At 39.8% G+C, this 27,707-nt stretch overlaps 1 protein-coding gene across 2 annotated transcripts in view; it reads left to right on the forward strand.

The window, feature by feature from the left end:
- Positions 1-2,584: 2,584 nt before the first annotated feature.
- The window catches only part of LIMA1 (LIM domain and actin binding 1), a 92,090-nt gene continuing 66,967 nt past the window's right edge, over positions 2,585-27,707 (forward strand). For both annotated transcript variants that reach the window (XM_019960591.2, XM_019960592.2), the window contains exon 1: positions 2,585-2,719. The gene's annotated coding sequence lies outside the window, so the exon portion shown is untranslated. The remainder of the gene's footprint in view (positions 2,720-27,707) is intronic.

Here is a 27,707-nt window from a genome sequence, read left to right on the forward strand (position 1 = left end):
CATACTTGTTAGTTTATATAATTTGACTTTTAATAGTGGTTATGCTTAACAACTAACTCATAAAAATCCCTCCAAATACAGAGATCAGGCTTAGGTGCTTGTCCATGGGATTATCCCAGAAAGAATACTGGAGTGGGTTGCCATTTCCTCCTCCAAGGGATATACCCTATCCAGGGATCAAATCCACATCTCTTGCAGCTCTTGCATTGGTGGATTCTTTTAACCACTGAGCCACGTGGAATCCCCAGTAATCAGTCCTGCAAACTGGTAAAAGCCAACTGTGGCATACAACTAGCTCTATTACCAAGAGGGTACTAAAAGAGGTGCAGGAGAACAAGTAGTTATTTGCTTAATTGGTAAGTGGCTGAGTCAAGACTGAAATCTAGGTCCAAAATTCTGACCTAAATTAGTCTTCCTAATTTCTTTAGCAGAGAATAAGGGCCTTTATTAGCTTGTTAAAAAAAAAAAAAATGGAGACAGGGAATTTATTAAAGGAACGCCACACCTAATGGGATGCATTTTCTGAAGTACCATCCTATATATTTGCTAGGACTCTTAACAAAACTGGCAGGTAGCATGGGAATATGAGTCTTGATGCTTGATATCTATCCACAGTTAGTCTAGGCTGGGTATTTGAAAGAACAAAAGAAGTGACTGGTCTATAGAAATCGTCCTTAACTAGCTGCTTTGCATGCATGGGTGCTAAGTCGATTCAGTCAGGTTGGACTCTTTACTACCTATGGACAGTAGCCCGCCAGGCTCCTCGCCATGGGATTCTCCAGGCAAGTACACTGGAGTGGGTTGCCATTTCCTCCTCCAGGGGACCTTCCCAACTCAGGGATTGAACCGCTGTCTCTTAAATCCCCTGCATTGGCAGGCAGGTTCTTTACCACTAGTGCCATTTGGGAAGCCCCTTAACTGCTTTGCTGCTGCTGCTGCTAAGTCACTTCAGTCATGTCCGACTCTGTGCAACCCCATAGACGGCAGCCCACCAGGCTCCCCCGTTCCTGGGATTCTCCAGGCAAGAACACTGGAGTGGGTTGCCATTTCCTTCTCCAATGCATGAAAGTGAAAAGTGAAAGTGAAGTCTCTCATTCATGTCTGACTCTTCACGACTCCATGGACTGCAGCCTACCAGGCTCCTCCGTCCGTGGGATTTCAGTTCAGTTCAGTTCAGTCACTCAGTCGTGTCCGACTCTCTGCAACCCCATGAATCGCAGCATGCCAGGCCTCCCTGTCCATCACCAACTCCCGGAGTTCACTCAAACTCACGTCCATGAGTCAGTGATGCCATCCAGCCATCTCATCCTCTGTCGTCCCCTTCTCCTCCTGCCCCCAATCCCTCCCAGCATCAGAGTCTTTTCCAATGAGTCAACTCTTTGCATGAGGTGGCCAAAGTACTGGAGTTTCAGCTTTAGCATCATTCCTTCCAAAGAACACCCAGGGCTGATCTCCTTTAGAATGGACTGGTTGGATCTCCTTGCAGTCCAAGGGACTCTCAAGAGTCTTCTCCAACACCACAGTTCAAAAGCATCAATTCTTTGGCACTCAGCTTTCTTCACAGTCCAACTCTCACATCCATACATGACTACTGGAAAAACCATAGCCTTGACTAGACGGACCTTTGTTGGCAAAGCAATGTCTCTGCTTTCCAATATGCTATCTAGGTTGGTCATAACTTTCCTTCCAAGGAGTAAGCGTCTTTTAATTTCATGGCTGCAATCACCATCTGTAGTGATTTTGGAGCCCAAAAAACTAAACTCTGACACTGTTTCCCCATCTATTTGCCATTAGGAAGTATAAATACAGGTGTTTACGACCACCAGCCACTTCTAGTACTTATCAAGCTACTTGAATTCGAAAACTGCAGAAAACTTGTAGTTTGAACTTGACTACACCTGGGGTGCAAGAAAAGGAAAAGATACTCTGGAAGGGCACTCATGCAGCCCACATGTACCTGGGGCAAAATCTGGGGCCAGGAAGGCTAAGCACTAGGCCTCCTAACGAACTCTTAACGTTTAGAGCAGAGCTGTAAATGAAGGAATAATAATGGCTAGAGCTGCAGGAGAACTTGGGAGGCCTGCCTTTGTCCAACCCCTTCATTTACATGAAGAAACTGTGCTCTAGTCAGGTGAAACGATTTGGCGTTATGCGGTTGAGCCAGGATTAATTTATAGCTCTTTCCACTACACCCTAAGGCCTCCTTTAAAACACCCTCCCTGCACAGAACTTACCCCAAAAGCACCAAGAACCTGGTTGGTGACTGGCCTACACTTGAACCAGGACAAAACTAGTCGCTATTGAGTCAATGTGGTAGCTGGGAGTCAAAGGGTTAAAGCCAAAGTACAGAAGCACTGAGCCCTAAGCCGTGCAGGTGCGTGCTCTCCTCAGAAAGGAGAGTTTAGAAACAGTCCCACGAAAATGCAGCCACGCCCCTCACGGCTCCTACGCCGCAAAAGGGAGCACGGCGAACAGTCTCAAGGAAAGAACACGCAACCAGCGGCGCGCACGCCCACCCCGAGGCCGCGCAGGAGGCGGGCCGACGTGCGCGCCTCCGCGGCTGTGGGCGGGGTCCGGGGCGGGGCTCTGAGCCGGACCGGGGCGGGGCCGCAGAGAGCTGTAGGTGTTGGAGCTAGGTCGCGACAGGTGCGCGAGGCAGAACGCCAGGGACCCGTGGCGGGGCTGATAGCAGCGCAGAAGAAAGACCGCTTTTAGCCAGGTAAGGGTCTTCTCTCTCCACATCCTCCGCAGCCGGAGAGTCCACGGAGACCCCGGATTCCCTCCACACCCTTTTTCTCCCGCGACTGCTTCGGGTGAGGGGAATACAAGGAGCGTGAACCCCTCCCCCTCGAGAAAGGGAGTGGAGGAACTGCTGATCCTTTGCTCCTTCTTCACTTCTGGGTACTGTGCTGGCTGCTGCTGCTGCTAAGTCGCTTCAGTCGTGTCCGACTCTGTGTGACCCCATAGACTGCTGCCCACCAGGCTCCCCCGTTCCTGGAATTCTCCAGGCAAGAATGGGGTTGGGAGTAATTATGTAGAGCGGAGCCTTTGCTGACTGAGGGCGGGAACTGATCGGACCCCCTCCTCTTCCCTCTGGAACACTCCTTTCTCACTATATAAGTGTGGTGGAGGAAAGCGGCAGTTCAAAATTCAAAATAGTCTCCCAGAGAAATATTCTGATAATCTAACTGTTGTTTTTCATTCTTCATTTTCAGCCATTCTCTTCCTCTTCGATATTTCTCCCCTTCCATTCTGCCAGCTGAACCCTTTAAGATTCTTACACCCTTTTGAGATACGTTGATACTATAGCAGGCCTTACAGCTGGATGTGTCACCCCAGAATCGCTATCGTGTACAAGTCGCTGGCACCTGTCAATACGTGGGTGTTAATATAAGGTAATTGTACACCCCGGGCTACACCTACTAAGCCTGAAGCTGTAGGAGCTAGGAGCTAACCATCTGGCACCCTTCCTTACTGGTGCTTACGATCCTGGTGAGAGATATTTGAGCTAATATTATCTTTCACTTAATTCCAGCTTTCAAAACTCTGCCTAATCCAGGTGGTTCTATTAGCTTGACTTTTCAAGTTAGTCAAAGATACTTAGGGAGTTATTAGCCATTAAGACAGTGACCCTTTAAAGGAGAGAGGTCTTCTTTTGCATTGGATATTCTTTCGTTTGCTCTTGCTTTAGATGATTAAATGGAATACATTTCATCTGCATAATTACTATTAACAAATGATAAGTATTTTAGAAGCCATGAAATAATGCTTTGTTCTGAGGTCTGATGTAGACACAAAAGAAGATGAGCCTCAACGAGCACTTAAGTTCCTGCGGAGTTACAACCTGGATGAAGGATGATCATGTTCTAGGTTGACCTTCAAAAAAGGGAGTGTGTGTGTGTATTTGTTTTGCATTGATAGAACAACATGTAGTATGGTACTCAGTAATCACTTTAAGAACTTATTTTTTGGACAGAACATTTATTTATTTATTTATTTATTTTTAGTTTAAATAATGTTTATTAAAATGCTATTGTTAAACAAAATTATACTTTAAATACCTTATATATATTTATTATAAAACTGGAAACTTGAAATATTTCATTTAAAATAAGTATATTAATTAAATAGAAAATTAATTTAAAAATAAACTGCTGTGTTTTTAAAATATTCCTACTTTTTAGCTACTGAATACTTAACACCCCCAGTTCACGGCTGAATCCTTGAAAGACACTCTGAAAGTTCCAGAGCATTCCAGGAGCTCACTGTTTCCTGGTCACTTGCCCAGGTGGTGGCCGCAGTCTGTCTCAGCCCTAGGAACTCCCCCCAAACCATCCCATGGTTATTTGTCCCCTGGCCATTGCTGAGTTCTCCTCTGTCTGCAACACACTGCCAGGGTCCCATAGCCGGTCTCATCGCCTTGGCTGTTTCTCACGTTGTCCAAAATAGCTCTAAGCCTATAGTCTCACAGACTCCACCTGGCTCCTCTTTGTGCTCAAGGCCCTCCCATCGTCTCATCGCCCATAGTCTCACCGCCACCGCCGGGTTTAACTTTGTGGACAGAACATTTATTGAGTGCCGTTTGTATCGTCGATTCTGTGAATTCAAAGTTCTAAATGTTCCTATTCTAAAAGAATAAAATCAAATGGGTTAGACAGGTCAGTAGATACAACTTAGAGTATTAGTGAGGTCAGTGCTATACTAGAGATCAACCCAGAGTGCTGTAGGAGCACAGAACATACAGTGTTTTAAAAATCCCTCCTCTACTTTTCCTTGAACACAAAACAGAATAAACAACAAGAACCTCTGAGCAATACTGAGTGATTCTCTTCAGTCCATGTATTTGTGTCACTCATATTGTGTTCTGTCAACATTATAGCATTTTGATAATGGAATTATGACTTGTCATTAATTCTGTGCAGTTTGGTGAATAGCTGATGGGGCTATTTTCACCGTTCAGTATTGGGCCCGGAAGTGTTGTTATCTTGTAGTCCCTGAACTCTAGAGCAGCCTCTGGGAAGAGAACAGTGTATTGGCAACATTAGCAAAACAGTGTATTTGTAAAAATTGGCCCATTGTGTAACTTTGTTTAACTTGGTACATTCAAATTTGTTCCAGATTCTGGTTAAAGGTGGGCCAAATTTTAATCTCATAATTCTAAGGAAAGAAAGCTTCAGAAGTGAAAATAGTTCTGTTAACAGCACACCTTAAAGACAGAGGATACTTTTTCTTGCTAAGGTACCCTCAAAATGTCTTTTTCTTTCTTTTTTTTTTTTTTGGAGCAGGGGATGGGGTGGGGGAGGAAGAGGTCAGAAATGTTTGAAGATTCTTTGCAGAGTGTTAATGATCTGAAGTTTATGGTATTCTTGAGTATTCTTCATTTAGAGTAACTATATGAAGCATTTACTAACTGCCTGCTGTGTGCCAGTGTTCTAATATTTACAAGATGAACATGCCACAGCCTCTTCTATATGATTATGTTTTTCATTTTTAAAATAGAGATTGTGAGTTAATAATACAGGTGATGGTTGTTTCCTCTGGCAATGTGAGCCATGGTACTTGATGAACTGGCTTTCCAGGTGGTGCAGTGATAAAGAATGCATCCGCCTGCCAATTCAGGAGACACAAGAGATGCAGGTTCGACCTCCAGGTCAGGAAGATCCCCTGAAGTAGGAAATGGCAACCCAGTCCAGTATTCTTACCTGGGAACCCCATGGACAGAGGAGACTGGTGGGCTACAGTCCATGGGGTTGCAAAAAGACTCCAATATGGCTGAGCACACATGCATGGTCTATTCACTGCATGTTTTTTGATAGGAAGTTTAGGTACTTTATTTTGGATTGTGTACAGTAATCTCCAGGCGATGTTAAGTTACTTAACACAGACTCTCAAGGTTCTTTAGTAACAAAATGAGTGGTTGTAAATTGAGTAGTTTCTGCTTGAGGGTTGAGGGATTGAGATTCTATGGTAAATGGTACTCCTGGCAGGCCCATTCTGGTGTGTTTATTCTGTGGCTGGATAGAGAGTCCTTGAGACTCAGTCAAGTTATTCTGCTAATGCAGACATCTTTTCATAAAAAAGACGAGATTTTTTTTTTGTTTTTTTAGTTTCTTAAGCCAACATTTATTTATTATCTCTCAGTTCTGTAGATTGGAAGTCCATATCCATGGCCACCCCCATTATCAACATCCCCTCTCCAGACTAGGACATTTGTTTATCATTGACAAATTGTATATTTAATTAATGGCCTATGAGAAGGTTAATTTCATCTGATTATTACAAAAAGACAAGGTTTGACTCAACAAACAATCCATTATTGAGCATGTCAAATGATTTGTTTATATTTGAAAATGTTTCTAGAAACTTCACATGTCCAGTTTCAAGAAGTTAACATGATACTGTGATATTTTACATTATTTTTACTTTTAAATAATATTTTAATACTGCTCTGAAACTGAGAACCTGCATCTTTAGGGAAAAAAGGTAACAGTTTTTTTGTCCTTCTGATAACAAGTGTGGAGCTGTTTTTTCCCTTAATTATTCTATAACAGAGCTTACTATATGGAAACTTTACAATCCCTCAAACATGTTTTTTCTTGTACACCAAAGTATTGCCAATTTTTGTTTCATTACCAATAGATTAGTCATCCTAATATGCTTTTACTTGGTTTTAGATTTCCACAATCTTTTCCCCCCCATAAACTGAAGTTTAAACAGATAATTTAGGCACAGGACTTCTTTTCTTCACAGTCAGTTTTATTGAATAGGTACCATTTGCTCAGATTGGGCTTCCACCACCAGAATTAGAAGTTTCCCTGGTGGCTCAGATGGTAAGAATCTGCCTATAATGCTGGAGACCCAGGTTCGATCCCTGGGTCAGGAGGATCCCCTGGAGAAGGGAATGGCAACCCACTCCAATATTCTTGCCTGGAGCATTCCATGGACAGAGGAGCCTGGTGGACGACAGTCTATGGGGTCATAAAGAGTTGGACACGACTGAGTGACTAACACTTTCACTTTCTTTCACCAGAACTAGAGGAAACCAGTCTGTTCATGTGTAGTACCCAGTGATTTCCCTCTAATGGCCCTGTCACTATCCTCCTCCTTACTGCTGGCAACATTTGACCATATGGACAACTTTTCTGGTTCTTCGTATTATGTGGCTTTCTTTTTTGTGGCCACACCATGTGGCATGCAGAATATTAGTTTCCCAACCAGGGATCAAACCTGCACCCCCTGCAGTGGAAGTACAGATTTCTTAACCACTGGACCACCAGAGAAGTCCCTCATGTGGCTTTCTTGATGTGACAATGCCTGGTTCTCCATCTAGCTACTTCCTTCTATGCTCGTTCACTAATTCAGTCTTTTTGCCCCTTAAATGTGTGTGTTTGCTGTGACCCTCTCCAGCATCCTGTTCTCCTTATACTCTCCCCCTGAACAATCTGATCTATTTCCGTGACTTCAACCGACACCTCTATGTGAGTGATTTACAAATTAATCATTTTTAAAATCTTTTTTCATGTTATATACAATTCTTGTTCTATATTCATATATACAAACATACATATTTTGAAAATAAGAATTATATTGCTAATTATAGAAAATGAGGGAAAAAAATAAATTATGAAGAAGATAGACTAGCCCATAATTTGTTCTGGTGAGAAGTCCTATTTGCTTCCCTGATAGCTCAGTTGGTAAAGAATCTGCCCACAATGTGGGAGACCTGAGTTCGATCCCTGGATTGGGAAGATCCCCTGAAGAAGGGAAAGGCTACCCACTCCAGTATTCTGGCCTGGAGAATTCCATGGACTGTATAGTCCAGGTATTGCAGAGAGTCAGACATGCCTGAGCATCTTTCACTTCACTTCCTTTAAGTCTTTTTTTTGTCTTTGATACCCACAGACACACTGACATAAACATACAGGTAGTTGGGTTCATTTTACTACAGTAGAATTTTGTATCTGCTTTTCCATCTACATCATATCATGGTTTTCCTCAACATCAAAATTATTTGAAAACAATTTAAATAGATGTTTAATACCCTATTCTATCAATGGTGCAAAATTTAACTGTGTGTTTGGATGTTTTGATTTTTTACACCATTATTAACAAGTGAAAAAAATTGAGAACAAATTTATGCATAAATTTTTGTACAAATCACTCATTATTTTCTTAGGTTAGATTCTCAGAAGTTTAATTAGTGGGTCAAAGAGCATGAAAATTTAAAAAATACTGCTGTCAAATTGCGTTTTCATAAAGACTAGATTAATATTCTCACTTGCAGTGATTGTGAGGGCCTATCTTTGTGTATCTTTGTAACTTTGAATCTTATTTTTTAATCTTTACTAATTTGATAAGTAAAAGAGATTAAATATATATTTATCTAATTACTAGTAAGAGTGAATATTTTTCATACCTTCATTTTCATTTCTGTGAATTGTCTTTTGGTTAATCTGTTCCCATTTTTAAATGAATGCCTGAACATTTTAATTTTGTTTTTTGTTTGTTTTTTGGAGTTCTCTCATTTATTTGGGGCTTTGGGGGAGGGAGTACAGGTTTTTATTAGAGCAAACTGAATGAGTAGAGTGATAAAGTAGAAAGCATATAGAAGTTGCAATTGTGATGTTTTAAATATCAATTGTTTTGAGAATCCACAGCTCATGATGGATGGAGCAGCACTACAAAATGGAAGGGATGCCATTTGAGAGTCAGGATTCCTGACTCCGGGTTGGGAATCAGCCACTTAGGTGATCTTGGCAAGTCTTTCATCCTCTCTGAGCCTCATCTGTAAGATGAGAGGGTTGAGCTATTGATTCTATGTGCTAAAAGGATGATTTATGAGCCCCTGCTCACTCGACATTGTGAAATGATTTCCTGTCCTTCCTAACCCTTCACACAATTTAAATATATGGAGCCTCAGGAAAGACTGGATGTAGTAAAGGCAGTTTCCTTAGAGGTAGCAAGGCTTAGTGGAGCTTGGGGGCAATTTAGTGTATTTGTGCCCTCAAGACAAGGTAAGTTACAACAATTAGTATATTTAGGCACTCTCCTAGATTGACACTTGACTGTCTTGTAAAGTACATCAAAAGAGCCCTGCGAGTCTATGCCACAAAGCCCAATCATCTTTACTGCGTATAAAGCAAGTCTCTTTATGACAAGATGTTTAAGTTGCCAAGTTATCTAATAACTTCCACTATTCCACACAGAAACTATTCTTAGTGGGGTTTTTTAGGAGGGGATAACTTTGCTGCTTCGGAGAAGGTGATGGCACCCCACTCCAATACTCTTGCCTGGAAAATCCCATGGACAGAGGAGCCTGGTAGGCTGCAGTCCATGGGGTCGTGAAGAGTCGGACACGACTGAGTGACTTCACTTTCACTTTTCACTTTCATGCATTGGAGAAGGAAATGGCAGCCCACTCCAGTGTTCTCGCCTGGAGAATCCCAGGGATGGGGGAGCCTGGTGGGCTGCCGTCTATGGGGTCACACAGAGTCAGACACGACTGAAGTGACTTAGCAGCAGCAGCAGCAACTTTGCTGCTTGCAGGATCTTCTTAGTTCTCGCACCAAGGATCGAACCTGGACCCCAGCAGTGAAAGCTCCAAGTCCTAACCACTGGACTTTCAGGGATTCCAGTAAGCTCTTTAGAATATCAATGGCTTGTTTGATGGTCAAATGTTAGTTATTTTAATTTTGTATGTGGTATATTATTACTTATTTACAGATCTTTTTCTTTGGGATTTCTTTTATTACTTTTATGTTTAAAAGTCTTTTTGCCACCCAGAGATGGGTTTAAGTACTCACTTCAATTCCCTTCTGAATTTTATGGTTTTACTTTTTATATTGTTTAATTTGTGTTGAATTTACTTTGGAGTACCTAAGCAGCATGTTTAGTGCCTCTGCATATCTCCTGAGCCCCCAGATCCACATTTCCAACACCTCATAGACCTTGCAGATGGTCTCTCTCCACCAGGCACCTGTGCCCACCTAATTTCCCTAAGGACAAGGTTTGAAGTTGTCTTGAACACTTCTGTTCTTCTCTCCTCCCACATCTAATCACCAACTTTGGTTGATTCTATCCCAACAGTGATAATGGCCCTTTTTTTAAAAAAGAGTTTTTTAAAATTTTATTTTATTAACTGTACCTCACCATGTGGGATCTTAGTTCCCAGACTAGGGATTGAACTCACACCCTCTGTGGAGTCTTAACCACTGGACATCCAGGAAAGTCCCAATAAAGGCTCTGTTATCGGTCTTCTATGTCAGGTTCCCCCTTTTTGTTAGAGACCTTGAGCAATCCTTAGAGTTGGCTTCAGTTTTTCCCTTTCAGCCCAGACTTGTCATAAAAAAAAATAAATAAAAATAGTACACCGATTTTCAAAGTATGGTTTCCTGATTACCTCTTTTAGAATCACCTGGAGTATTTGTTTAAAAAGGAGATTCTTAGGTCCCACTTAGACTTATAAATCAATGTATCTGGAGGGATGGGGCATGGAAATTAGCAGTTTTAACAAGTACCTGAAGAGATTCTCTTACACACTTAAAGCCAAAGCCCAAGTAAATTAAGTCTAAATTTCTCAACATGCCATTCAGGACCCCAACTCCCACACCCTGACAGCCTATTTCTCCAGACTTATCTCTCACATCACTACCCACCCACCTGGCACTGCAGCCATGCAATTGTAGCCAGGCAATGATTCATGGTTTCCTGGACCCACCCTGTCTTTTCCTGCCTCTGTGCCTTTGCTTATGCAGTTCCCACAGCCTCAGACTCCCCTCCTTCCCCCACTCCTGCTTAAATCCATTTTTCTTTAAGAGCTCAAAAAATTTTTTTTTACTTTAAAAATATGAAGCCTTTTCTTAAGTCTTCTATTTGAATCAGTGACTCCCTCCCCAGTCTTCAGTTAGCACTTTATTTTTACTTCATTTGTCACCCTAGTGCTGTCACTATTTATGAATTATTGCTTCCTTAAAACACTGAAAATCTTCTAAGTGTGAGAACCTTGCCTTTCCTTTTCATTTTGAATGTAGCCATTATGCATGTAATAAGCACTTTTATACTCATAGAATGTATTACACATATCTTCATCTTACAAACACGATTATCTAACAGCATTTGACTTCACATCACACTTAGAATGACATTAAAATCTTCTACCATCCCCGGTAAATCCTTATTTAAACTGGCTGCCACTCATCTCTGTCATCATTTCATACTTCTGACTCATTCCCTTGCCATCATTCCTGCCTCAGGGACTTTGCATTTGCTATTTTCTATCTTTTCTCTTCACCTGGCTGGCTGGCTGTCTCCTCCTCCTCATTCAGGTTTCAGCTCAAATGTCATTCACTCAAAGAGGGCTTCCCTGACCACTATCTGAAGTATCTGCCCCCTTTCCTACCACCACTCCAATTACTCTCTTTGTATTTCCTTCACAGCACTGATCACAGTGTTTAATTGTCACAGTGTTTCATTTAATCACAGTGTTGAATTGTCCAGCTTCCCCAGTGGAATGGAAGCTGCATGAGAGCAGAGAGCTTGTCTGTCACTTTTTATCTTATATACTTAGCAAATAGAACTCTGCCTGACACAGGGTAAGTGCTCAAATATTTGTTGAATGAATGAATGAGCCTTGAAGATAGACTTCTTGATTTTAAAAGTTTTGGTTTGGTTTGCAATCCAAGAGTTTTGTTGTGTGTGTTACACAATTAACTGTGTGTATTTTTTTAATGGACAACAGCTGAAGTAGTTCCATCAGGGTTCAAATCAGGTAGCAGTCTCTGAGGATTTCTGAAGGTAGCTGGACAAAGGTTTGGGTACTGTGATAGGCAGGATTCATTTCCATCTGAGTGCAGGTTTTCCAAGGTGTTCCCAGGATCTAGGCCACTATTTTACTACCACTGTCAGCATGTACTTTCAGGGTGATTACTGCTGGCCAATACTAATCTGTTAGCTCTCGTGACATTTTTAAAAGCTAGTATAGCAAAACTAGAACTAACACACTAGAATCTTCAAGCACCCAGAAACTTTTTCTGCTTTCTTCTCCGGGAGGAAAAGAAGAAAGCTACCTAGAGTTCTCAAGGAAAGATGAAAGTACTTTCCTTTTACTTACTACATGTCCTGAAATAGGACAGTGTTTTGATTAGAAAGGTTTTTAGCAACAGTGTTAAACAAGGGGTTTCTTGTTAACATCTAGTGAAACCAGACAATGGAACTAATCAGTTCTACTTTTTTTTTTCCAATTTCTCTTCATTGGGTAGAATAATTTTTAATTCCAGTATTTTTTTCCTTGAAACTGACTTGAAATTTTATTAAGAATTATAATAGTTTTTATAGCAATTTATACTTTTATTTTCTCATTTCATCCTCAAAAACCATCCCTTGTGAATTATTAGCTGTTTTTGAGATGAAGAAACTGAGACCTTCCTAAAGAGTTGATTGACTTTCCCCTGGTAACTAAAAGACCTCTCATTACTCAAAAAATGCCTCTCAATGACTTTTTAAAAACAGTGGTAAGAATCTGCCTGCCAGTGCAGAAGACAGTCCTTAAGAAATAAGATGCACAGGACTGGTTCACACAAGTAACAAAATTTTATCACTTCTGTGCCTGTGTGATTTGGTAATTTTTTATGTGACCAGCTTCAGCTATGTTTGTGCTTGATTAAAGCATTGTTCTGGGTTAGCTTCTAAGATTTTTACAGAAAGGAAGGATTATAGAACTTGCCTAGGGAAGAATCACTTTTCAGTAAAACTGTTTTAATTCTCTTGCTTGAAGGGATTGGTTAAATTGATCTGCGCTGGCTTTTCAGATTGAACAAGTCCTGAAAAAAATACATCATCTAAAATTTCAGATAAGAATGAAAGCCAGGCCCTTCCTGGAAATGGCCAGGAGTGAAACTTAGAAGCCCTGTATTTGGAGAAAACTTGATTAATTATTAAGGACAAAGAACTGGTATAAGGAAGTTATATCTTTAACAGAAGCAGCCTTCTTAAATAAGTGTATGTATTTCTTTTGCTTTGACATTGCAAAGAAAACTAATTAGCCACTTTGTTTTAATTAGCATGTAACTGGCAAGACCTGGGAGTATGTAGTTTATGGATAGATACTCAGTTATGTAGGTGGGCATTCCTTTGTCAAGATACCTGGTGACTGAGAGCTAGCATGATTTGTTTTTCATTTGTGTAACAGATATTTAGTGAGCCCCTACCCTGTACCAGGTACTGATATTTGATGCAGCTGATGTTAAAGTATGAAATGATATAAAGGTTAAAGGAAAAACAAGTATTCAGAGTTAAATCTATGTTTTGTATAATGGCCTCAGTCAACTCTATATTTCTACATTGTTTTTACAATTAACTGTACTTTTCTCTACTTTTCACTTTAAATGTGAAATTATTGCCAACATTATCTGTAGAGTTTTTGGTTTGGTTTTTTCACGTATTGAAAGAGATTTTCATTGCTATGTGTGAAAAAATACTGGAAGAAAAACCTCACTGCCTTGGTCTATGATTGTCCTAACAATGAGTTAATTATCAACTTGGGTGGAAGAACTTAGTGAATAAATAACAAATTAGATCTGGGGGAAGAGGGAGAATTAAACTTGGATTAGATCTGTTAAGTCCTTAATTTAAAGAAAAAAAAAGATTAGAAAGTTTCCTGGTTCACTTTTCACGACCTAAAAACTTTAAACTCACGTTAGTTTGTAAAGGCTATGATTAGAGGTTACTCTTTTATCTGTCTAAATAAGCTTTGTGAGATTACCACAATTATGTAAAAAGCAAATGTGGGTTTCAAAAGTACAAGAAAATATTTAAATGGATGAATAAAGTAATAGAAGCATGTAGGAAAATGATAATTTTATTATCTTCAACTTAGAGTTTTTACGGAGGTGTTGAGAACACCTAAAATTTGGCCCTTTTGACAGAGATTTAGAGTTTCTGGTGCAGAGAAATAGTGTCAGTGTTTTGAGCAGCCATAGTTTTTCTGGAAGTCCCCTTGTGGCTCAGTGATTAAGAATGTGCCTGCCAATGCAGAAGACACAAGTTCGATCCCTCGGTCGGGAAGATACCCCGGAGAAGGAAATGGCAGCTCACTCCGGTATTCTTGCCTGGAGAATCCCATGGACAGAGGAGCCTGACAGGCTACAGTTCATGGGGTTGCAAGAGAGTCGGACATGACTTACCAACTAACTAAACAGCAAGTTTTCCTGGTCATCACTATTAGTTTCAAAGAGACAACATCAAAGATGCGCCTTTTTAAAAATTGCTGATTTAGCAAAAATAAGTTACAGTGAAGAACAGTGTGGGTTGGAACTGCATGACTGATTTATCTTTTGTGCTTGAGATTATGATTTTGTTTCCATCCCAGCTTCCTAAAAAATATGAGCTAAGACTTATTTAACCCCTCTGGGCCTCAATTTCTTCATCTGTAAAGTGGGACAATACTATTCTGAGTTTGTTATTATGAGGATTAATAAGTTTATATTTGCAAAAGAATTAAAACAGCATTTAGCACGTGGCAAATGTTTGACGAATTTTAGCTATTTTTATTACCACCACCACTGTCCTTATTTATTAAGCACTTATTTTATCACTAGGCTAAAAGAACATCTTTGAGATGATAAGACTAAGGCTTAGAGTGATTTTCCTAATGTTACTTAATAGATACTGCTGCTGCTACTGCTAAGTTGCTTCAGTCGTGTCCGACTCTGTGCGACCCCATAGACGGCAGCCCATCAGGCTCTCCCGTCCCCGGGATTCTCCAGGCAAGAACACTGGAGTGGGTTGCCATTTCCTTCTCCAATGCATGAAAGTGAAGAGTGAAAGTGAAGTCTCTCAGTTGTGCCCGACTCCTAGCGACCCCATGGACTGCAGCCTACCAGGCTCCTCCGTCCATGGGATTTTCCAGGCAAGAGTACTGGAGTGGGGTGTCAACTCTTCGCATGAGGTGGCCAAAGTACTGGAGTTTCAGCTTTAGCATCATTTCTTCCAAAGATATGAACATTTAATTATAAAAGCTATATATATACGTATAGCTATACATATCTATATATATGCTGTGCTATGCTTAGTTGCTCAGTCGTGTCCAACTCTTTGTCATGCTATGGACTGTAGCCCATGAGGATTCTCCAGGCAAGAATACTGGAATGGGTTGCTATGCCTTCCTCAACCTGTACAAAGATAATTGTGGTTTCAGACTGTTAATTTTGAATCATTATAACTAGGCTCAAACACATCTTCATTAATCAAACTAGGAACCATTACAATCAACACATTTTTACTAACAAAAAATAAGTTTGTTTATTCCTGTAACATAAAAACCCATGCTTCACGATTTGACGAACTCTTGGAAAGCATTTTCTGCTTCCTTCTGGTTGTAGAAGCATTTTCCATGCAAAAAGTTGTTGAGATGCTTGAAGAAGTGGTAGTTGGTTTGGTGAGAGGTCCGGTGAATATGGCTGATGAGGCAAAACTTTGTAGCATGATTTGTTCAACTTCTGAAGGGTTGGTTGTGTGATGTGCGGTTGGGCGTTGTCATGGAGAATTGGGCCCTTCCTGTTGACTGGTGCTGCCTGCAGGCATTGCAGTTTTCAGTGCATCTCATCAATTTGCTGAGCATACTCTCAGATGTAATGGTTTCTCTGGAATTCAGGAAGCTGTCAAGGATCAGACGGGCAGCAGACCACCAAACAGTGACCATAACCTTTTTTGATGTAAGTTTAGCTTTAGGAATGGCTTTGGAACTTTTTATTGTCCCAGTCACTGAGCTGGTTTTCACCAGTTGTCATATAAAAGCCACTTTTTGTTATACATTACAATCTTGATCGAGAAATGGTTCATTGTTGCATACAGTAAGAGAAGATGACACTTCAGAACAATGATTATTTTGATTTTTGGTCAGTTCTTGAGGCACTCACTTATCGAGCTTTTTCATCTTTCTAATTTACTTCAAATGCTGAATGACCATAGAATGGTTGATGTTGAGTTCTTTAGCAACTTCTCACATAGTTGTAAGAGGATCAGCTTCGATGATTGCTCTCAATTGGTCACTGTCAACTTCCAATAGCTGGCCACTCTGCTCCTCGTCTTCAAGTCTCTTGTCTCCTTTGCAAAACTTCTTAAACCATTACTGTACTGTACGTTCATTAGCAGTTCCTGAGCCAATGTGTTGATGATGTTGTGAGTTGTCTCTGTTGCTTTGCAACCCATTTTGAACTTGGAAAAAAATAATTGCTCGAATTTGCTTTTTGTCTAACATGATTTCTATAGTCTAAAATAAATACGAAGTAAACAACAAGTAATATTATTAACAAAAAAACACAAAGCAAGAAATGTGCATTAAAGTGATGTATAGCATAACCACATTTATTTAAGAATGTATTCCAGTATCAAATGGCAAAGTTCAATGATGAAAAACCGCAGTTACTTTTGCACCAACCTAATAAGATCCCACAAGCTGCATGGCATACCCCCCCGCCAACCTAAAGAAAGAAATAGATAAGTGGTAGAATCAAGATGTGGACCTGAGCTGAAAGGAACTGGGACAGAGTGGACTTAGAGATGGAAGTTGGATATGTGGCCCAGCCCTTTCCGTTTCTAATTTTGAGACACTTTGAGACTGACTCAGAGCACCCCCAGATACAGGGAGGATGTGGTGTGCAGTAAAACATTAGAGCATGGACATTATGGTCTTTCAGACTATTTCCAATCCTGGGTATGCCACTCACTAGGTATATTATCTTGAGCAAGTAATTTAACCTTTCTGAGCCTCTTTTTTCCTCCGAAAGACAAGAATAGTATTTACTTCATGGTGTCATAAGGATTAATGGAATAAAATCAAATGAGTGAATCACTTTGCACATAACTGATCCCTAGGCTTATGCTAAGGTGGCTCAGTCTTTTACCTGATTCTGACACAGTCTATCTAGATGGTGGATGATTAGGGTCTATGTCTGCTTTCCTGCTCTGGCCTAATAACCCTGGGATCAAGCCAAAACTATAATTCCAAATCTGTTTTTACATTGGGTATATAGAGGACTTTCTCAGAAAAATTAGATGTGTTTGGACTCCACGTGAGAGATTCAGATTCCAAAGATGATGATCCAGAGCACCCCTTTCCCCACACAACTAAGATACCTTAGACAGGCTGGTTGGGGGTCACAGCTGAAGCCCAACCACAGAGAATGATCTTAATGCCTAGATTGTCACATAGTGTTAGTCAGGCTTCTCACAGGGTTGTGCTCTGGTGAGAATATTGATGAGCAGTCAAGGGGTGGGTGCCCTACAGAAGAGAACTCTACAGAAACTCTTCATCTGTACAGTGAAGCAACATTTCTGTTTACAAAGAATATTAATGAGATCTCAATAGGAATCAGACACCGGGAAAGACAGCTGCTCAGAGAGGCAATTTGAATTGTACAAGGAGTTACACACGATATTCAGAAGGTCCTTGTGCAAATTTAGAAGTAATTAAGTTGTGGAGATAAACAATTTATAAATGACCTTTGAAAAATATAACTGTAGTTTCAAAAAATAAGTGTATTAAGTGGCCAATATACATTTAATAACATACTCAACCTTCCAGTGATTAAAAGAATAAAAACTGAAGCAATAATGTACCATTTTCCACATATCTAGCAGGTTAGAAAAATAAAAAGTGATTAATACTCTTCAACATTGATAAGAATGTAGAGAACAGGTTTATTCTCATATAGCTAATGGCTCAAATATAAATTGATGCAAATATATATATATATATATATATAAATTGATGCAATATTTTTGAGGAACATTTAGAAATATCTATGAAAAATTTTAATACATAGGTTTTTTGAACTAGAAATGCTGCCTTTAGGAATATACACCATGGATGCACACTGCCAAGTAGGCAATAGTAGAAGCGTGTTCATTCCAGTCCCATTCTTAATAATGAGAATGGTGTAAGTGTTCATTGACCAAGGCCTCTTTAAACAAGTCATAAACTACTGCAGAGTGAAAGAGTATGTGGTACTCAAAGGTTGAGGTAGATCTGTATGTCCTAATGTGGGAAGACATCCAAGAGGAAATAATTACTAAGAAGCATATTAACATAAGACCAGTTTAATTTTTAAAAATATGCATTCCTATGTGATTCATGTTAACTTTGTGCCTGTTTTCTCATTTGTCAAACAGGCGTCATGATAATAGCTTCCTCATGAGCTGTTGTGAATATAAAATGAGATAATGTATATTGAATGCTTAGAACAGTGACTAACACATAGTATTTGTGTGCTTGCTGTTATTCTGCTGTATAGGCAATATCAGAAAGTCTTTACTCCAAACTGTGACAGAGGTTGCCTTTGGGAGTTTGAGTTGGCTTGGAAGAAGGGGTGGACGAGAGCAGGTAGAGACATCTGTTTTGTATATTGTGTTCATGTGTGCTCGGTCACTCAGTCCTGTCTGACTCATTGCAGCCCCATGAACTGTAGCCTGCCAGGCTCCTCTGTCCATGGAATTTTCCAGGCAAGTATACTGGAGCGAGTTGCCATTTCCTACTCGAGGGGATCTTCCTGACTCAGGAATAAAAGCCATGTCTCTTGTGTCTCCTGCATTGGCAGCCCAGTTCTTTACCACTAGTGCCACCTGGGAAGCCCCCCTGTATGTTGTATTTTTGTTGTTCAGTCACTCAGTTTTGTCTGACTCTTTGTGACCCTATGGACTGCAGCATGCCAGGCTTCTCTGTCCTTCACCTTGAAGCTTGCTCAAACTCATGTCCATCAAGTTGGTGATGCCATCCAACCATCTCATCCTCTGTCATCCCCTTCTCCTCCTGCCTTCAGTCTTTCCCAGCATCAGGGTCTTTTCCAATGAGCTGGTTCTTCACGTCTGCCTAATTGTTTATGGACATGAGTTTGAGTAAACTCGGGAAGTTGGCGATGGACAGGGATGCCTGGCATGGTGCAGTCCGTGGGGTCGCAAAGAGTTGGACATGACTGAGCAACTGAACTGAACTGAATTGTTTGTGGTGAACAGCCTCATCCCTTGACCAGTCACTCTAACCAAGGAAGCTAGACAGGGAAGAAAATAGCAGCTTGAGTGTTCATTGAGGCCAGTGGAGGAGAGGTTCCCCAGATGGAAGGAGGGTGAAAGAGGGTGGCAGAGTGGGAAACTGGGAAGGGTGCTGGTTGATCACACCTTGGCTGCTGGAGCTATTTTTGAAAACTGCTGACCTAATTAAAGGAAAAAATTTCGATTGGACATTCCAGCATTTATATGTGGACTTACCCTTTTTGGACTTTAGTTACCTTTATATTAAAAAGTGAATAATGTTTAATTTGGCTTTTTAAAAACTTTTTATTTTATATTGGAGTATAGTTGATTAACCATGTTGTGTTTCAGGTGTACAGCAATCTGAGTCAGTTATACATGTACATGTATCCTTTTTCAAATTCTTTTCCTGTTTAGCTTGTTAAATAAAATTGGGTGTGTATTTTACACTTATGGAACATCTCTATACAAACTGGCCACATTTCAAGTACTCAGTAGACTTTATTTTTGGCCACCCTGCAGCTTGTAGGAACTCAGTTCCCTCACCAGATATCAAACTTATACCCCCTGCAGTGGAAGTGTGAAATCCTAAGTACTGGACCACAGAGAATTTCCCTAGTTTGACTTCCGAATAGACACTACAAAATGTAATTGCTCAAGGTATCCAAAACAGACATTTAAGAAGAGATGGATAGTTTTTCTAATACTTTGAAATTAAAATTTGAATATTTTAAAGAGACCACTAATTTCCTTTCAACTAGTGTTCCTACCTCCATTATACCGTATTATAAAGAGAGTAGTTTTTGTACTAAAAGAAGTCAAAGGGCTGAAGAAAAAATTACATTTGTGAATTTTTTTTATGAGTCTAATGACATAGGCCTTGTTAAGACAATATGACATGTAAACTAAGCTAAACCCAAATATGTATCCTGTTAACAAAGTCATTGGAATAATGTTTATTGAATTTGTCTTAAATACAGAGGCTTACAAAGACTGACAAGATCTGGCTGTGACCCCAAGGAATGTGCCAGACATAGTATGCATTTATTATCTCCTTTTGTGTGTAGAACAACCCTGGAGGGTAAGTTGTCATCCTCGTCTTACAGAGAAGGAAAGGGTAGTACAGAGGTCACCATGGATCTCATTAGCACTAGAATCAGAACTGGAGTCAGCTGGTGTTTCATGATACTTACTGCCCTGCCTCCCAATAACCACTGTGTGCGTATGGGTAAAGTGAACCCTACATGAGGGGTACACTGAGCATTCTTAGGGACCCCAGTGATCATCTATCATCTAGCTAGTGACTTTCAAACTGTGTTTTTTAAAAATAGCAGTTTTATTGAAACGTAATTCTTATACCATACCAACTTACCTGTTTTTAAAGTGGGCAATTCAGTGGTTTGTGGTATATTAACAGATTTGTACAGCCATCACCACAATCATTTTACAACATTTTCACCACTTCCTGGAAAAAAACCCGTGCCTATTAGCAATCAGTCCCTTCTCCCTTACCCCCAGGTGCTAGGTCACCACTAATTTACTTTCTGTTTCTATAGATTTGCCTCTTCTAGACATCTCATATAAATGGAATCATACAACATGTAGTCTATTGTGACTGGTTCCTTGCGCTTGGTATAATTTTTTCAAGGTTCCTCTATGTTGTAGCATGTATCAGTACTTCCTTTTCATAGTTGAATAAAACACCTTTTTGTGGATAAACCACATTTTGTTTATCCGTTCATCAGTTGATGAACATTTGGAATGTTCCCATGTTGGGGCTGTTGAGAATAATGCTATTGGGAACATTTGTGAACAGATTTTTGTGTGGACCTGTGTTTTCATTTCTCTTAGAGACACACACACACACACAAACACACCTACATACCTAGGAGTGGAACTGTGGAATTGCTAAGTCATATAATAATGATGTATTTAACCTTTTGAGGAACTGCCAACTCTTCAAAGCAGCTGCACCATTTTACATTCCCATCAGCAATGTATGAGAGTTTCAGTTTCTCTACATCCTCACCAACACTTGTCAAACCATCATTTTTTTAACCACATGCCTCAGTAAGAACTATTTTACATTCTTACCCAGTTTATACACACACAAACTGAAACAAAAGCAAGGTTTATAAAAGAATATTTACCTCTAATGTGTGTGATGCACTCTATTTTCTGTTTCATTCCATTTTTAATTAATATAAACATGCTGACCCGCTAAACCTGATTTCACATCTTATTGTGACCTACAGTTAGAAAAACACTAGGCTATTTTAACCCTTCGTTTTACACAAGAGGAAGTTGAAGCCCTGAGGAGATGACTTGTTAAGCAGATGATAGTGCTAATTAGTGGCAAATTAAATGAAGATTAAAGCCCAAGCCTATTGGCTTCCTGCTTTAACATCTTAATAAGTTTTAGTTACCATCATATTCAGAATATAAAAGTAAATTGGAATTTCTATTCAGATACCATTTTTTTAACCATATATATTTTTCTCAAGTAACATTTTAAATTCAGCAGCAAACCAATCTAAAGAAAAAAAGAGAGTATGAAGAACTCAGTTTTATTTTCATGAGTCATTGGTTTGCTCAATAATTTTGTGCCATCTGGACAGGGAAGTTTTACATGAACCTACATAATGGCCAAAAAATTGATCATTTCAGTGGCTCAGGTTCATTTTTGTTCAAACCTCAGTCTACCTTTGAAGGGCAGCCATTTTTCTTACACTGCCAAATTTGAATGACCATGTAAAATTTGAAATGGACAATATAAAAACATTTATGCTGCTGTTTTTCCATTTTTCTTGGAATACCTACAGGTCTTAGACTGTTTTATTTCAGTGTTTTCCAACATATGGGGAGAGACATCTAACACTAGAATCACTTCAAAGTTCATGTTAAAATGGAGTCATCTTCCTGGCCCCTACTCCAAACCTAACGAGTCAGAATTGTGGCATGGGACCTGGAAATCTGCATTTTAAACATGCTTCCTGGGTGCGTCTTAAGAACACACAAGTGTGTGACCTACTGAATTGAATCTTCCCCTCCTTTTTATTTATCTTAGCTCTCTTTTGGTTTCTAAAATCTGGTGTGTATTTTAAACTTAGGGAACGTCAAAGTACCCAAAACAAACATTTAAGAAGAAATTTGAGCACTTCAGTATCATGTATAGGCAATATCAGAAAGCCTATTACTCCAAACTGTGAAAAAGATTGCCTCTGGGGATTAGAATTGGCATGGGATAAGGGATGGATAAGAGCAGGTAGAGACTTTTTTACCTGAAGAGCCAAATAGATATTTGTTAGAAAATACCTGACTTATGCCAAGAGAGCAAGTTAACTAAGACAATCTATATTGATGAGGTTCAGTTTTATTCTTCCTGAGTTTAGGGCTAGAGACCTTTTTTATTTTTTGGTGGCTATGTCCACTGGTTTCCCATAATTTGGGGTGACTTATCTCAGAATAAACATAACCCACTGTTTTGTTTCATTTTCATTTCCCCTAAAGTACTAGTTTATAAAAATAAGTGAATGCAGCAAATGATTTTGGATGCCTGGTAAACCTCCCTTCATTTAACAAATACTTGCGTACCTCCCGTGTGCCAGGCACGGTCCTGAGAGTTAAAAAACAATATAATAAAAAAAATGCAACATGATTAGTGTTAGGCTATGTCTAGTCATTTGGAAGTTTGAGAGCAGCCTCTTAGTGCAAGCTTAGGGAAGGCATTTGGAGGAAAGTGTCATCTAAGCTGGGACCTATAGCATAAGGCCAGGGAGGGTTCAAAGGGAGGGCCTTTTAGACAGAGGGATGTACATGTACAGAAGGATGTAGCATGTACAGAGAAAGGCCCAGAATCAAGAAAGAGAAGCTGGACCAGCCTAAATGTGTGAGAAAAAGTTTGTACAAAGTCCACATGTAAAAGAAAATAAAGGGAGTGTGTGAAATAATACTTATTGATTAATAATAATAATAAACATTTATTGAGCATTTAGGACGTGTTAGGTAGTTTGTACATACTTAATGTTTAGGAATTTGTTTCCATTCTCAAAACAATGCTATGAGGTAGGTTCTTTCTGCTCAATTTACATATGTGAAAACTGAGATAGAGTAAAATAACTTGCCTGAGATCACCCAGCTCATGAATATTGTGAGACTTGAACAGCTATATTCAAACTCTGTGCTCTTAGCCTCTATACCATTCTCTCTTCATATGTGTCACATTTACATAGAATTTTTGATGAGCTAAGGTAAGTGATGTAGATTTGATGGCCTGCAGTCAACATAATTAGAAAGAGGCAGAGTGAGTTCTTGAAAGTCCTCTTTTTGACTTCAGACCTTATACATGTTTTGTTACCATCATGCCATCTTTCATGCTATATTATTTTATTTTATAGAAGCAAAATTTCATATGCCAGCTCATCTTTGGAGAAAATTGTCTATGGTTAAGCAAACTTAATTTGAAGGATAAAGATAAAAGATGATACATATGTTTGGGCTGAATTGTGTTGTGTACTTATGTGACACATGAAGCTATCCATCATGCAATGGAAATTCTAGGACCATAAGTCAGGAAGGTTAGGGCTTATGATACAGCTTTGGGACTCATTTGGTGTAAGTGACCTTTGAAGACTCAAGCATAGGTGAGCTTACTCAGAGGGAAGAGAGATACTGACCATCAAGTAATGCCTAGGAGCAAGGATAAGTGGAGAGAGAGAGATGATTCTTTGAGAAAATGGTGATGGTTAAAAAGATAGGAAAGGAAGCAGAAGAGTTCCATTTAAGAGAAGACTTATGGGGAAATATAAGGGGAAATACAATTTCAAAAATGAGGGACTAATCAGCAACTCAAATGACAACAGAGAATGATGAAAACTGAGACATGGTCCTTGGATGTGATAGTAAAAGATCTTCAGGAGAATAATTTCAGCAGGATGTTGGGAGTGGAAGCCACACCCAAGCAGTCAGAGGGATAAATGGAAGATGAAGAAGCGGAGACTAAGGTTTGGCTTTTAAGGTGGGAGCAAGGTGAGGTGGCCATTTGAGGGGGAATAGGGCTTAAGAGAAAAAAGGATTATTTTTTTAATCCGTGTGTGTGTGTGTGTGTGTGTGTGTGTACGTGCTCTGTCATGTCTGACTCTTTGTGACCCCATGGACTGTAGCCCATCAGGTTCTTCTGTTCATGGAATTTTCCAGGCAAGAATACTGGAGTGGGTTGCCATTTCCTTCTCCAGGGGATCTTCCTGACCCAGGGATTGAACCCACATCTCCTGCATTGGCAGGCAAATTCTTTACCACTAGCCCCACCTGGGAAGCCCTATCCATATATGCAGGTTTCAGACATATCCACATAATCATGCAGGCACACGTGAGCGCACACACACACCCCCCAAAAATATGAGCATGTTTTTAGGGCAAAGTCAGAGGTGGAGGTAAAGTTAGACTCTAGGGAAGATAGAGGAGTCACTGTTGTGACATTTGTTTTTCTCCTAAGGAAACCCAGGTCAGAGAAGAGATTATATCTGAGGGTGCTTTCTTCTTCTTTTATCTCTGGAATGGTAACATGTGAATTGCTTAGGGTGAATATTTGTAAGTGCCTAGTGAAGGTTGCTCTGATTCTTTGGTGAGCAGTTTCTAGCAGTAAAGTTGCTTCTCAGTTATCTTTTTTCATTACTCTTCCCCCTGGATCTTAATGTTTTTAAGAACAAAATATTCTTATAAAGGATATAAAAGAATCAAATGTTACTGAAGTGACTCTGTCCTGTTGTAAATATCTACATTCTTGCTGATCTCTGGGAGTTTGGTCATTCTTACAATTTCCCTATTGTCTAGGATACATGTTTCTACAGAGACCTGGCTGAAGCTCTTTCAAGAACAATAACAATGATTATTCTAATGTGCTACAGACTTGTCAGTCACCATGTTGCTGAATAATAGAGTAGTGAAACTTCTATGTGTAGTATTTGAAGTTATGCCTGGAAAATCCCATGGACGGAGAAGCCTGGTAGGCTACAGTCCATGGGGTCACTAAGAGTCAGACACGATTGAGTGACTTCACTTTCACTTTTCACTTTCATGCATTGGAGAAGGAAATGGCAACCCACTCCAGTGTTCTTGCCTGGAGAATCCCAGGGACAGGCTGGGATTGGGCTGCCATCTATGGGGTCGCACAGAGTCGGATACGACTGAACCGACTTAGCAGCAGCAGTAGTTCTATTATTTCCTATCATTTGAGTTTTTATCAGAGTTTGAATAAGCTAAAATTACTGAAAAATAGTATTTACCTTCTCAACAACTAGCCTTAGGGTTATATAATGTTGTTTAATCACTAAGTCATGCCCAACTCTGTGACCCTATGGACTATAGCCCACCAGGCTCCTCTGGCCATGGGATTTTCCAGGCAAGAATACTGGAGTGGGTTGCCATTTCCTTCTCCAGGGGATCTTCCCGACCCAGGGATCAAACCTTCATCTCCTGCTTGGCGGGCAGATTCTTTAACACTGAGCCATCTGGGAAGCCTGGGCTATGTAATAGATGATTTTTTTTTTTTGTACAGGTAGTGTTTGGGTAAAATTTAAGCCTTCATGCAATTCAAGATATATTTATAGAGTTCCTTCTATTTAAAAAGCAATACTAGATACTAGGAGGGCAACAGGCAAAGTAAAATCTGCCCTCTCACTTCAACAATCTTTCTACCAAGTATGACTTATAAAATTATTAAAAGGCAGAGGAAGTGTCCTATACTGATGAGGAATAAGGCTAGGGCAGTTCAGGAAAGGCTTCTCTGAGGAGGCAGACTATTCACTTGAGTCTTGAAAGATGAACAGATTGAGGGAGGAAGGAAGGGATAACATGCCAAGTGGATAGAAAAAAAATATATGGTTTATCAGGGAGTAGAAACTGGCAGTGGCACAATTTTGAAGATTCTATATCTTTTTCCAAATTCTATGAAATTAGGCTTCTCACCATCAGAGAAAGAAGGTACAAGTAATAAAAGGGAATACTAGAATAAATTTTGTGATGCTAGATTGGATTCAGAAGTACCACTATGAATTTGTAGTTTAAATATATGTGTATATATTTATAAATATATATAAGTATATATGCTAAGGAATGTTTGGACTACCACATAATTGCACTCATCTCACACACTACCGAAGTGATGCTCAAAATTCTCCAAGCTAGGCTTCAACAGTATATGAACCGAGAACTTCCAGATGTTCAAGGTGGATTTCGAAAAGGCAGAAGAACCAGAGATCAAATTGCCAACATCTGTTGGGTCATAGAAAAAGCAAGAGAATTCCAGAAAACCATCTACTTCTGCTTTATTGACTATGCCAAAGCTTTTGGCTGTGTGGATCACACCAAACTGTGGAAAATTCTTAAAGAGATGGGAATACCAGATCACCTTACCTGCCTCCTGAGAAATCAAGGTCAAGAAGCAGGTGAAGGTATGCAAGTATGCAGGTCAAGAAGCAAGAGTTAGGACCGGACATGGAACAACAGACTGGTTCCAAATTGGGAAAGGAATATGTCAAGGCTGTATATTGTCACCCTGCTTATTTAACTTCTATGCAGAGTATATTATGCTAAATGATGAATGAAGGCTTCATCAAAGGCTGGATGAAGCACAAGCTGGAATCAAGACTGCCGGGAGAAATATCAATAATCTTGGATATGCAGATGACACCACCCTTATGGCAGAAAGCAAAGAGGAACTAAAGAACCTCTTGATGAAAGTGAAAGAGGAGAGTGAAAAAGCTGCTTTAAAACTCAACATTCAGAAAACGAAGATCATGGCATCTGGTCCCATCACTTCATGGCAAATAGGTGGGAAAACAATGGAAATAGTGAGAGACTTTGTTCTTTTGGGCTCCAAAATCATTGCAGATGGTTACTGCAGCCGTGAAATTAAAAGATGCTTGCTCCTTGGAAGGAAAGCTATGACAAACCTAGGCAGTGTATTAAAAAGCGGAGACATTACTCTGCCAACAAAGGTCTGTCTAGTCAAAGCCCTGGTTTTTCTAGTAGTCATGTATGGATGTAAGAGGATTCATTTTGATGTTTGGCAAAACTAATACAATTATGTAAAGTTTAAAAATAAAATAAAATTAAAAAAAAAAAAAAAAAAAAAAGAGTTGGACCATAAAGAAAGCTGAGTGCTAAAGAACTGATGCTTTTGAACTGTGGTGTTGGAGAAGACTCTTGAGAGTCCTTTGGACTTCAAGGAGATCAAACCAGTCAATCCTGAAGGAAATCAATCCTGAATATTTATTGGAAGGACTGATGCTGAAACTCCAATACTTTGGCCACCTGATGTGAAGAACTGACTCATTGGAAAAGACCCTGATGCTGGGAAAGATTGAAGGCAGGAGGAGAAGGGGACAACAGAGGATGAGATGGTTGGATGACATCACCAACTTAAAGGACATGAGTTTGAGCAAGCTCCAGGAGTTGGTGATGGACAGGGAAGCCTGATGTGCTGCAGTCTATGGGGTCACAAAGAGTTGGACACGATTGTGTGACTTAACTGACTAATATATATATACACACATATACATAGGTATATAGAGAAATAAATATAGAAATATAGATGTGTGTGTATATACGTGAGTTAATATTCACACATGGATTTCCTGGTTCTGTCCCCCTGAGATCCCAGAAGCAGTGACGTCTGAGTAGCA

Source organism: Bos indicus, chromosome 5 (genome assembly GCF_029378745.1).
Source record: "Bos indicus isolate NIAB-ARS_2022 breed Sahiwal x Tharparkar chromosome 5, NIAB-ARS_B.indTharparkar_mat_pri_1.0, whole genome shotgun sequence".
NCBI classification, from domain to species: domain Eukaryota; kingdom Metazoa; phylum Chordata; class Mammalia; order Artiodactyla; family Bovidae; genus Bos; species Bos indicus.